The sequence below is a fragment of the Schistocerca nitens genome, chromosome 6, assembly GCF_023898315.1.
Source record: "Schistocerca nitens isolate TAMUIC-IGC-003100 chromosome 6, iqSchNite1.1, whole genome shotgun sequence".
Classification (NCBI taxonomy): Eukaryota; Metazoa; Arthropoda; class Insecta; order Orthoptera; family Acrididae; genus Schistocerca; species Schistocerca nitens.
Genome location: NC_064619.1, coordinates 394,079,011 through 394,090,117, shown reverse-complemented (window position 1 = coordinate 394,090,117; position 11,107 = coordinate 394,079,011).

Here is an 11,107-nt window from a genome sequence, read left to right as displayed (position 1 = left end):
TTCGGTACTGTATTTGATATTTCCGAAATTGTTTCGATGCCTTCCCAACAGATGTGGAGTGGAGTGCTCTTGTGTATTGTACAGGGAATAACATAGAAGACGCCAATATGATCAATATTGTGCTGTACATCGCGCATTGCTAATAAAAGCACCACTCCATACTAAACGCATATGAGAGCAGTTCATAACTGCGGCCGGCTGGGTGTGAGTGTCTGACAGCCACTGGCGGCCAGCGCTCCAGACCGAACCGCGTGATTCGTAGCTCCACTGTGCTGGCAGCTTCATCCTCCTCCTCCATTAGACGGATGGCTGGGAGTTCCATTCGCCTACAGTCTTTGCACCATGTCGACAGGATGTGTTTCGGTCTACCGTCTTATATTGGTGAAATGTCATACATAAGAAGGGTACAGGCTATTACTTTCGTAAAATGTCTTTGTTTTTGCATCGTCTGTTTTTATCGCGTTTTTGACGGTGACAGTTCTACTTGTTTATAAGTGTGTCTCATTCTCAAATGTGCTTGATACATGGGGCTGCATATAAGAAAGATGAGTTTAAAGCAGTACTTGGGTAGCAGGCTATGTTAGTGTTCCTTCAGCGCCAGTACACAACTGTCCACCATCAGGAGGGCCAATGTGCATATTCTGATTTTCAGTTTCCAAGCAGAACGTGTGTAAGGGTTATAGGTTATTTCCAGCTTACGTGAATTTTGACTCCCTGTCACTTGAGTTAAAGCACAAGTGTGCTTCCTGCATTTTTCTAGTTTCCCATCATTTTAACATGGAACGTGTTAGGCTGTAGCTGCAGTGCAGTCACAACACCATACTAGCATCGGTAATTTAAACTTCTACAACATACTTCATGTTAAGTTATCGACTCGGTAGTATTTCTCATCATTTTAAACTTTTGATAAGTGGATTTTCTCACCATTTTGAACTTACAGGAACTGATGTGAAGGGGGATTGTTTAGGGGGAGAATGCAGGCTTCCGATTTCACATGAGTTGCAGCTTCATCGCTATTACAAACAGCATACCACTGGCGGAGGTCAGGACTTCTACCCTCAGTTTCGTATTCGGCAGGTGAATCAACAGTACATGTGTGGCGTCTCTGTGCACGAAGCTGTCACTGGTGATTCGGGGCGAGTGGTAGTCTGTGCTCATGGCCCTTCATGGTTCGCTGCAAACACGGCCGGCTGTTATTGCCTGACAGTGGCGCGACTCCTGGCTGATTGAATGCCAGACTGTGAGGCTGTAGCAGCATGCTGAGCGGCATGAAACTTAAGGCATTTCAACTGCTAACTTAATTGTTTAAACTATGATATCAAAATAGACAGGCCCAGATCTTCTGGGAACAAACAAACATCCTTCCTTTCAAGGGGTAATCTGACATCATAGAGCCGGCGTCAGTATTCCAGGTCTTGGGTTCTGATGTCATATGGTCCATATTCCAGACTAGGAGGTATCTTAGATCACCATCTTGGATTCTGACATCACAGAGCTAAGTTTCCATATCAGAGATCTTGGATTCTGAGCCATAGAGACTGGGCCAGTAAGCAAAGATTGGCGTCCTGAATTCCAGCACGACAATGTATCATCTTACATTTTTGAATTTCTAGCCAATTTAGATTTAGGACAACATCACTGTGTCGTAGGAGTACGGGAAAGGGGGGGGAGAAATACAATAGTACAATTTGGCTATTTTTTGAATTTCCTGTCAAAATTTTAATTTCCTGCCGTTTTTTTACATAAGGCAATTTGTGAAACAGATAAGGGGGAAGTATTAGGATAATCACTTGACTCTTTGACAGCCTAATCAGTGAAATAATTTGGGCCATAACGCACTCACCACATCTACTGAAGTCTCCCGCACATACGTTCTCTTGGAGTGAAACTTCCAGTGTTGCGAAGTCTTTTGATGGTATTACGGAAGGTGGGACGAGTTGAGCAGCGTCGGCGTAAAGTTGTGCTTCTCTTGATGCTTTTTGGTGAAGTTTCCCGTAAGTTCATGTCAACCAGATCTTCATTACTTCATGGCATTTTATTCCTGAAAATGGTTTATGCATTACTAACGATTCGATTATGTAGTTGTCTTACAAGTAACACACTGTAAGTTATTCCGTTCGACAAACTTGATATAAGTAGACAGTGGTGACACACTTTAGTTGCCTCCTCCAAAGGACAGCACACGCATGAAGATGTGCCTTTGGTTTCGACGAAACAGGATTCCGTCGAGATTAGTGTAAACATCAAATTGCTGTTGTCTCGGCTGCAGAAGTATTCTTGGAGAGTAGCGTAAACTTCCGCATGGCAGACCATTCAACGGCCGCTACAACGGCACAAAAATTGCTATTCTCAGTGTACTTTTACTGTGGATTCTTGTCAGGTCTACAAAAGATCTATATCAGTGAATTTGTTTCAACCGCTCTTCTGGCGCCAAAAAATAACATAGTGCAAACAAACAAATGGCAGATTTGATGCCTGTATCTCGGTTATTAGCTGTGACATGTTGAACGTCATGCTCGATTGTCCCGCCTCTAAAGATTACTTTCAAGTAGAGTGTCGCGCTCGTTGTGCGAGAGGGTGGCCGCAGCGGATCATATAATCGTGGAGATAGAAAAAGAGCGGCCGTGACATTACGTGACAAACTTGAATCCGATGTCCGTCATCTTAACTAGCCCAAAACATTAGGTTCAAATGGTTCAAATGGTTCAAATGGCTCTGAGCACTATGGGACTCAACTGCTGAGGTCATAAGTCCCCTAGAACTTAGAACTACTTAAACCTAACTAACCTAAGGACATCACACACATCCATGCCCGAGGCAGGACTCGAAACCGCGACCGTAGCGGTCCAAAACATTAGATTCACCGCATTTACATCCCCATAGTTCACCACAGTGACATTTCCCCGTGACGTCACTCTGACTGTATCGTATTACTAGAGCAAATATGCGTTCGAGAACAGAAAAACGTTCGAATTTGTCTTCCTATTTTATGAATGTAAGCTCTATAGTTTTTAGTATTATTGCGCGCATACGACACATATAATGAGCAAGAAGCATTCTTAAACAGTAGCTGCTAATGTTTTGGGTTACTTAAAATGCTTCCCCTTTGGCTTGAAAACAACATACAGCGTAAGTCTGTAGTGCCACCTCCCTTCCTTTTTTTTATCTCCATGCATATAATAGACGCACCACCGCAGCCAAGCTGGGGACAGGCGGGGATGGTGGTGGGCAGTCAGCTGCTTGGGGGTGAAACTCATTAAGGGACTTCTGCTGACACGACCTTTGTTTGCTGCCATTTGGAACGGTGCTAGTTTATCAGTCTGTCACCTCGGTTTTATTGGGTGATTTTAAGTCTTACGTATTTCTCTTGGTTTCGTTCAAAACACAAGCTGACTTTATAGTATTGTGTTCCAGACTACAACTTCGTGTGTGTATTGCACTCTTTGAATTGCATTGTGAATACGTTGCTTGTATTCTGCACATTTGCTCACAACCGTAATCTTTGGTGGAGTAAATGATTCCATATTTATTTTTGTTTCGTATAAAACAGAAGTTGGTTTCGTCGCATAGTGTTCTGTTTACATTCCTGCCTAGGAATCCGGAAGTGAACTGATAATTTTAAATGTGTTGTAAGTATATTGTTCATATTCTGCTTTATTTAGGTTCGCACCGTTTTGCCTACTTTCTTCCATTTAAGGGATAATTCCATGTTACCAGTTTTTCATAGAATTGGCACTCAAGTTTGTTACGGAATGAGTATGAATTTGTGGTTTGAATGGTGTTGCTTATCGCCACGGGGTATGCTTTGTAGTATTAATGAGTAGACCCTTTTTTCTTGCCAGTGCTACAAATGAACATAGTTATTGTTCTAGGTACCATTAAGCAGCAAAAATATTTTCCTGCGAAGTCTGTATTTTTATATGAGGTTGTCTTGTATAGTGTCAACATGCTTCCACCCTAATGAATGCTACTGCATTTAGTAAACCGTAGTTGTACAGAATTTACTAGCAGACCCAATGACGAAAACACAAGACTGTGTATTACTTGCTTTTAAATTTGTATTCGGGTAAGAGATTGACTGTGGAGCACTGATTTCCATTAAATCGTGTGAACACGTTTGGGTAACTACTGTTGCACTTTTAGCCTTTGCGAGGAAGACTGCTTTAGTCAGCAAGAATACAAAGGATACTCACAGGTGAGAAGCAACATCATTCAAAGCAGACGTACTCATTCGTGACAAGACGTAATAAACTTGAACAGCAAATCTGTCAAAAGCTGCTAACATAGGGTTCTTCATTAAATGCGAGAAATTACGAAGAACAGATGCGAACTAAAATAACATAGAATACGAAGAATGTACGAGCAACACACAGGGATTTGTAAGCAGGAACAAACATACGCGATCTCACACAAGACTATGCAACGGAACCAACTCCTGTTTTATATGAAATAAAAAGAAATATGGAATCATTTACTCCGCACAGTATTGTCGATGTATGCAAAAATAAAGCATAGTGGGGGTAAGATATTCACTCTGCAATTCAAAGAGTGCAATACACACAGCATGTCATAATTAGGGACACAATGCGACTATATCAGTTTCTGTGTCATACCATGTCAGATGATTTTAATATTATTACACGTTCTACATCACTATTATTTCCACTTGATAATGGTCACACGCACGAAAGAGCAATACTGGGTTTTACCGGTTAATACTTTTACAAACAAAAGGCGACCACGACGTGGTTTACAATATTTTGTGTGACCCCGAAACGCAGTTCGGAAAAGTTAATCTTAGTTTTTGACTGAGATTTGTCGAATATATTACTTTGCAAGGTCACAAAAGCCTTTCGCTTTCCAGACACACTTGGTGCTGTTTGACTACGAAGCTCACCCATAAAGAATAAATGAAAACCATTGTCATCTAAATCGCGTAGTTCGGATTGAAAATACGGATTTTCGCGCCATATTTTCTCGTATTCAGAGTTCTCTGTCAGGCCACTTGGAGCGATGTTGTCATTCGCTTGCCACATCGTAACATGAGCCTTGCAGTTCTTATATTTTGATGTTCTGTGGTCAGGTGCAGTGATCGGAACTGTCAACATATCCCGGAAGCCAGTGCTGTGTACATGGTCGGTGGCTGCGACGCTCCGTCGGCAATCAGCTTGGGACACGGAGGGCGGCCGAGACTGGAGGATCGGGCTGTGTTTGGAGGCGGTCAGCGAAGCGGAGTCTGGAACTGTACGGCGTACGAGCTGGCAGAGACGGTGGCAGCGTCCGTTCTTGGAGTGACACGAAGCAGCGATTCTTGTGCAGAGCCGAGTCTGAGAGTCCTCAAGAACTCGTGTGAGACGACAGGTAACAGGGAATGGGCTACCGTGCGGACAACATACTGGAGTGATTGCTGTCTTTACTCGGCCAGACGCACAGAAATTCCAGAGGAGGTGAAGGAATAGCCTCTGTTGGTTATAAGGAGCACTACCTAGTTGCTTTTGCAACTTTTGATTGCAGCATGTTGGCTTTTCAATTGCAGAAATGCATGGGTGTTATATGCAAGCTTACTTTGAGTGTAGTCACTTGTAAAATAGCTCGCTGAATGGAAGTCTGTGAGCGCTAAGTAACGGCTTGTTATTATTTATCGAATTCGGGCTGTGTCAGTGTGTGTTGGCAGAAAAAAAGGCAAAAAAGGCAAATACAACTGTGTCGGTGCACGCCGTAGGTGCGATTATGCAAATTAAATAAAAATCGAGTATTTTTCTCCACGAGCTTGAATCAGTGGTTTTAAGAGTTGACTCACTGTTTAATTCTTTTGACTGAACCTGTGGTTCACTCCTGTTCACTAGGAGTTGTTTTGTTATTGTCTAATGTGTGTGAATTGTCATATACGTAATTAATTGCCATGTAGGTGTATTGTATAAGAATTTCCTCAGACATTAGTGTGAGTAGTTTGGTAGTGTTGTTGGTAGATGAGGTCTTAGTTCTCAAGTATCGGTAGGTATAGTAGAGCAAAGTGTAGCTACAGTCTGTTATAGATCCTAAATAAGTTATGCATTCTGCGACATTGGTAGTTTTTCTTGTCATTTTTTACTGTGGCAGAGTGCCAAACATTTTAATGTTGTATCCTGATGGCCGGTTTATGTCGCGACTGAATTTGTTTTATATTTAACCTTGTCCTGTTGTTGTCAAAAGATTATTTTTTGTTTGATTATTTTATCTCTATTTAAGTTATTTTGTGCTAAAGGATTTTCGTTACCTGACTGTTAACAGCCGTCAACTAATTCACGAAATGCATGATTGACCATCAGCTATTTTATTCAAAACCTTAAGCATTACCCGCTTTTCTTCTGTCATGGCATTTATTACATATTATAACACTTGAGGTGTATCCACAGTCCAATGATAACGTGAGAACTGTATTCAATTGAACTGTTTTCAAACTTATATCCGTTGATGATGGTCTAAGACCGAAACCGGTTAATGCATAAATAACACAGCTGATGGTAACATATGTATCTTATGAATTATATTTATTTTCCAGTAAAAGATTTCTGTTCGGCTAATTGAAATTTTTTATGGTAAATAAAATAATTGTTCAACTGAGCTCCACGTGTGCACAACCCCTCACAAAACCCCACTCCACGTAAATACCATGCTACATGATGAGCGATGTCCGAGAACACATTGCTGTTTGTTTCATGAGTCCCTGGTCGCTTTTCGTTTAGATGAAAACAGATTACAAAAATCTGTAAGTGAATTGAAGTGACAGTTAGGCGCCTAGCCTTGTATAATAGAGTGTGGGCTATGGAAATAATAATGGTCCTTATATAAGCTAGGATCAAATTACTGCCTTCATTTCATACATAAAAAACAGAGTATTGTTTATGTTCAGCAGGATTAATTTAGTGAGTGAATCGGTTTGTGGCTTACCAGGCCATTATCAGACTGTAACTGACTAGTGTCTATTGCTGTCAAAGAAGTTACAGTATTTGTAAACAACGATGGAAAAGACGTTACTCATCTACAGTGAAGCATGAACACAGAGCAAATGTCGTCTTTGAGAGTAGAGTGGTAAAGCAATTAAAAAGTGAAAAACCTGGACAGTAAATAAATATAAATGGAGTAAACCAAGAGAATATTAAAAACCAATCTCCAAAACCAGTGTTTACACAGAAATTATAATTAAAGTAAACTATTATATAGGCACATTAACACTGTACTCTAAAGAAATGCCTTATAACAATTTTAATTAAATTAGTACGTAGGCACTGTTTTTCGAGTTTAGTGTTAATGCTTTTACTGGATCACTCCCTTCATACTGATTTACTATCCAACTTTTAAGTTTTTACCTACTTTACCACTCCACAGACACAAGTAACACATTTGCCAATGTTGTTTACAAATATTGTAACTTCTTTGTTGACGATATTCACCAATCAGTTCTTCTTATACATACCCTGAGTTAACGAGCATTTCGCTCTCATTGAGGTATATGGCCGAAAGGGTCAGCCTACACGAATTGTGAAACGAATGCTGTCGTCCAGGACCGCATGCCACAAAGGGCGCAGATTCACCACGAGATGGGGAAACACCACAGGCGTCTATTGCCTATTGAGGCCTAAGCGCTGTAGTGTGCGAGTGAGACAGACGAGAGCCTACGTCATAGAGAAACCAAGTAGAAGCCTTTTGTGGCCAAGGAGACGTAACAGTGTTAAACACGGCGGACCTAAGATCGGCCATAAAGGGAAACATTTATGAAAACTATTTAATTCTGTAGAAGTGCAGGGAATGAAGCCACAGTAATTTTAATCTGCCAACCTCTATAAAATTTCATGGTGATCTCAATAAAACTTGAATAATGATCATATATATAATAGTTTAGGATTTACTGATTAAGCAAAATTAACAAGTTTTGTAACAAAGACCTGAATGCTAAAATCTGAACGCTTTGGTCGATCTTAACGATCGACATTTCATATACAAGCGCATCATTAAAATGACAAATGTTGGAAATATCAACTCTGTAACTTTATTTATTTAAAAGATACAGTATTTTCAGTTAAGAATCAGATCATCATTTCATCGACACAAAACACATTAAACGAAGACAGCATGACACCTTATTGAATCATTAGGTAATAGAATATTTGCAGTAAAGTTTTGTGCATAATAGTTACTTTTGTTCTTTATTTATTTACCAGGAAGGACACTTGTGCAAGGTTACAGGCCGTGGAATTCAAAGCTAGGAAGGAAATTGTATTGGTTTTATGTAAAAGAATTTAACATTTATTATGTAATGAATATTATTGTTACTTTATTTAGAACGTGAAAGTGGTCAAGCGTTGATTATTTAAATATGCTAAAATGTAAAGTAATGTAGAATAAGCTGTAGACAATCAGATGGACGGCTTCAGGGAAGGGAACTGCCCTAGTCAGTTGAGTGAGGATATTCGGCGCGCGGAAAACGCGGCCGGGAACGAGCAGAGGGACAGGGTGGGTGGAGACACCAAAGTGGACAGTGCTGATGCAGACGCGAAAGGGACAGTTCTGGTTCAGACACCAAAGAGTACAGTTCGGATGGAGACACCAAAGGACTGAGACGCGAAAAGCGGACAGTCGACCTTTAGCCAGCTAGGAAGTGAAACAACTTAGAAAATGTCGCGTTGTGTGGTATCGCGGAACTTAGTCTCTGAGCGAAGAGAAGCCGCGCGCCTGGTGTGAACTCTTCGCATAGTTAACGAGGTGGAGTATCGAACTTGTAATTCGCGATGAGATTGTGAATGATCGAACTGTGTCAAATGGATATGCGCTCGAGTGTAATAGTAACTATAAATACGACGACTTTCGCTATTAGTTTGCTTTCTGAATAAACAAAATTCTAACAAAATCGCAACTGTGTGGACAAAACCATTTATGCGTCGTTAATTTACTTCCGGATTATGATGTCGTCAGTCATACGACCGCACCTCCGCCTGAGAGATCGATCCGTCGGATGCGATTGTCTCGATAAACGGAACAGAAGAACGACTGTGTTAGCCAAAGAGTACACAGCCAGTCGCAGTACTTACGCTCGCCGTGAGGCACCGCTAGTCCACTTCACGTGCAGCAGGAGAGTAGTGCAGTTGTGCCAGTCTACAGTTCGTAGCCGCGTTCAGTGGTCAGCCAGCGCCGATGTTAGTCATGGTCTGCAGCTCAGTCATTGCTGCCATCAAGTCTTTGTAGCTCCGTTCGAAGTTTGTCTTCAAATTCACCGGATTCGACATTCAAAGATTACAAGAGATTAATTCGTAACTGCAAAATTTCTGACTTATAAATTTATGTCATTCTACAGGATCCCATACACTCGAACTGTGGTCAACAATGTGTCGCACTGGTGTCCTTAACAGATGAACCACACTTTCCTAAAATTTTCCCACTTAACCGAAATCGACCATTCGCCTACCTACTACAATCCTTACACGATGATTCCATTTGATGTTGCTTTGCAACCTTAGACCTAGGTATTTAACTGACATGAATTTGGCAAGCAGCACACTGCTAATGCTGTACTCCAACATTATTAGTTTGTTCTCCATACTCATCTACATTAACTTACATTTTTCTACATTTAGAGCTAGCTGCCGTTCATCCCACCAACCAGAAATTTTGCGAAGTCATCTTGTATCCTCCTAGTCATTCAACAACGACACATGCCCGTACACCATAGCATTATGAGCAAACAGCCGCAGACCGTTGCTTACCCCGTTCGCCAGATAATTTATGTATATAGAAAATAACAGTGGTCTTATCACACTTTCCTGTGGCTCTCCTAATGAGACACTGGTATCTGATGAACACTCGCCGTGGAGGACAACGTACTGATTCTACCAAGAAGAGACGGAATAAGCAGTTAACAAGCTTTCTTTTCTTCAAAATGTGCTGGTTTAACGTGAAAAATAGACAACTATTTGCGGCTTGTCCTGTGTCTTACATGCTCGTAGGTGTCACAGATTATCGCTCTGTAGGTCTCAGTAATTCGTCATATACCGGGTGATCAAAAAGTCAGTATAAATTTGAAAACTTAATAAACCACGGAATAATGTAGATAGAGAGGTAAAAATTGACACACATGCTTGGAATGACATGGGGTTTTATTAGAACCTAAAAAAAAAAAAAACAAAGTTCACAAAATGTCCGACAGATGGCGCTGGACAGCAAAACTGCTACCGTGACGGGTGAGAGGTACGCCGATATGTTACAGAATCGCATCATCCCCAGCCTGGCTGATAAACACTTGCTGGAAAGTACGATGTTTATGCAGGATGGCGCTTCACCCCATATTGCTAGACGCGTGAAAGATCTCTTGCGCGCGTCATTTGGTGATGATCGTGTGCTCAGACGCCACTTTCGTCATGTTTGGTCTCACAGGTCCCCAGACCTCAGTCCGTGCGATTACTGGCTTTGGGGTTACCTGAAGTCGCAAGTGTATCGTGATCGACCGACATCTCTAGGGTTGCTGAAAGACAACATCCGACACCAATGCCTCACCATAACTCCGGACAAGCTTTACAGTGCTGTTCACAACATTATTCCCCGACTACAGCTATTGTTGAGGAATGATGGTGGACATATTGAGCATTTCCTGTAAAGAACATCATCTTTGCTTTGTCTTTCTCTGTTATGCTAATTATTGCTATTCTGATCAGATGAAGCGCCATCTGTCGGACATTCTTTGAACTTTTGTATTTTTTTGGTTCTAATAAAACCCCATGTCATTCCAAGCATGTGTGTCAATTTGTACCTCTCTATCTACATTATTCCGTGATTTATTCAGTTTTCAAATTTACACTGACTTTTTGATCACCCGGTACGTCTGAGTTTTGTCAGATTCATACCACAAGCTTGCGTTCCGTCCTTGTCGTTAGACGTGTATGACCTGTTTAGCAGAAAGGGATTGTAAGAAAATTTTAAAAAGTGTGATCTGAAGTCCACAAGCGGCGTTTCTGATAACTAGCAGCGTCTCCTAAATTTTTTCTAAGTGCTTTAGGTGGCAGAAGTGAAACAATATCAGCACAGAAGGAAGTTCTTGTTGTTAGGATTAAACCGCAGCAGTGTGGATTTCCTGCAA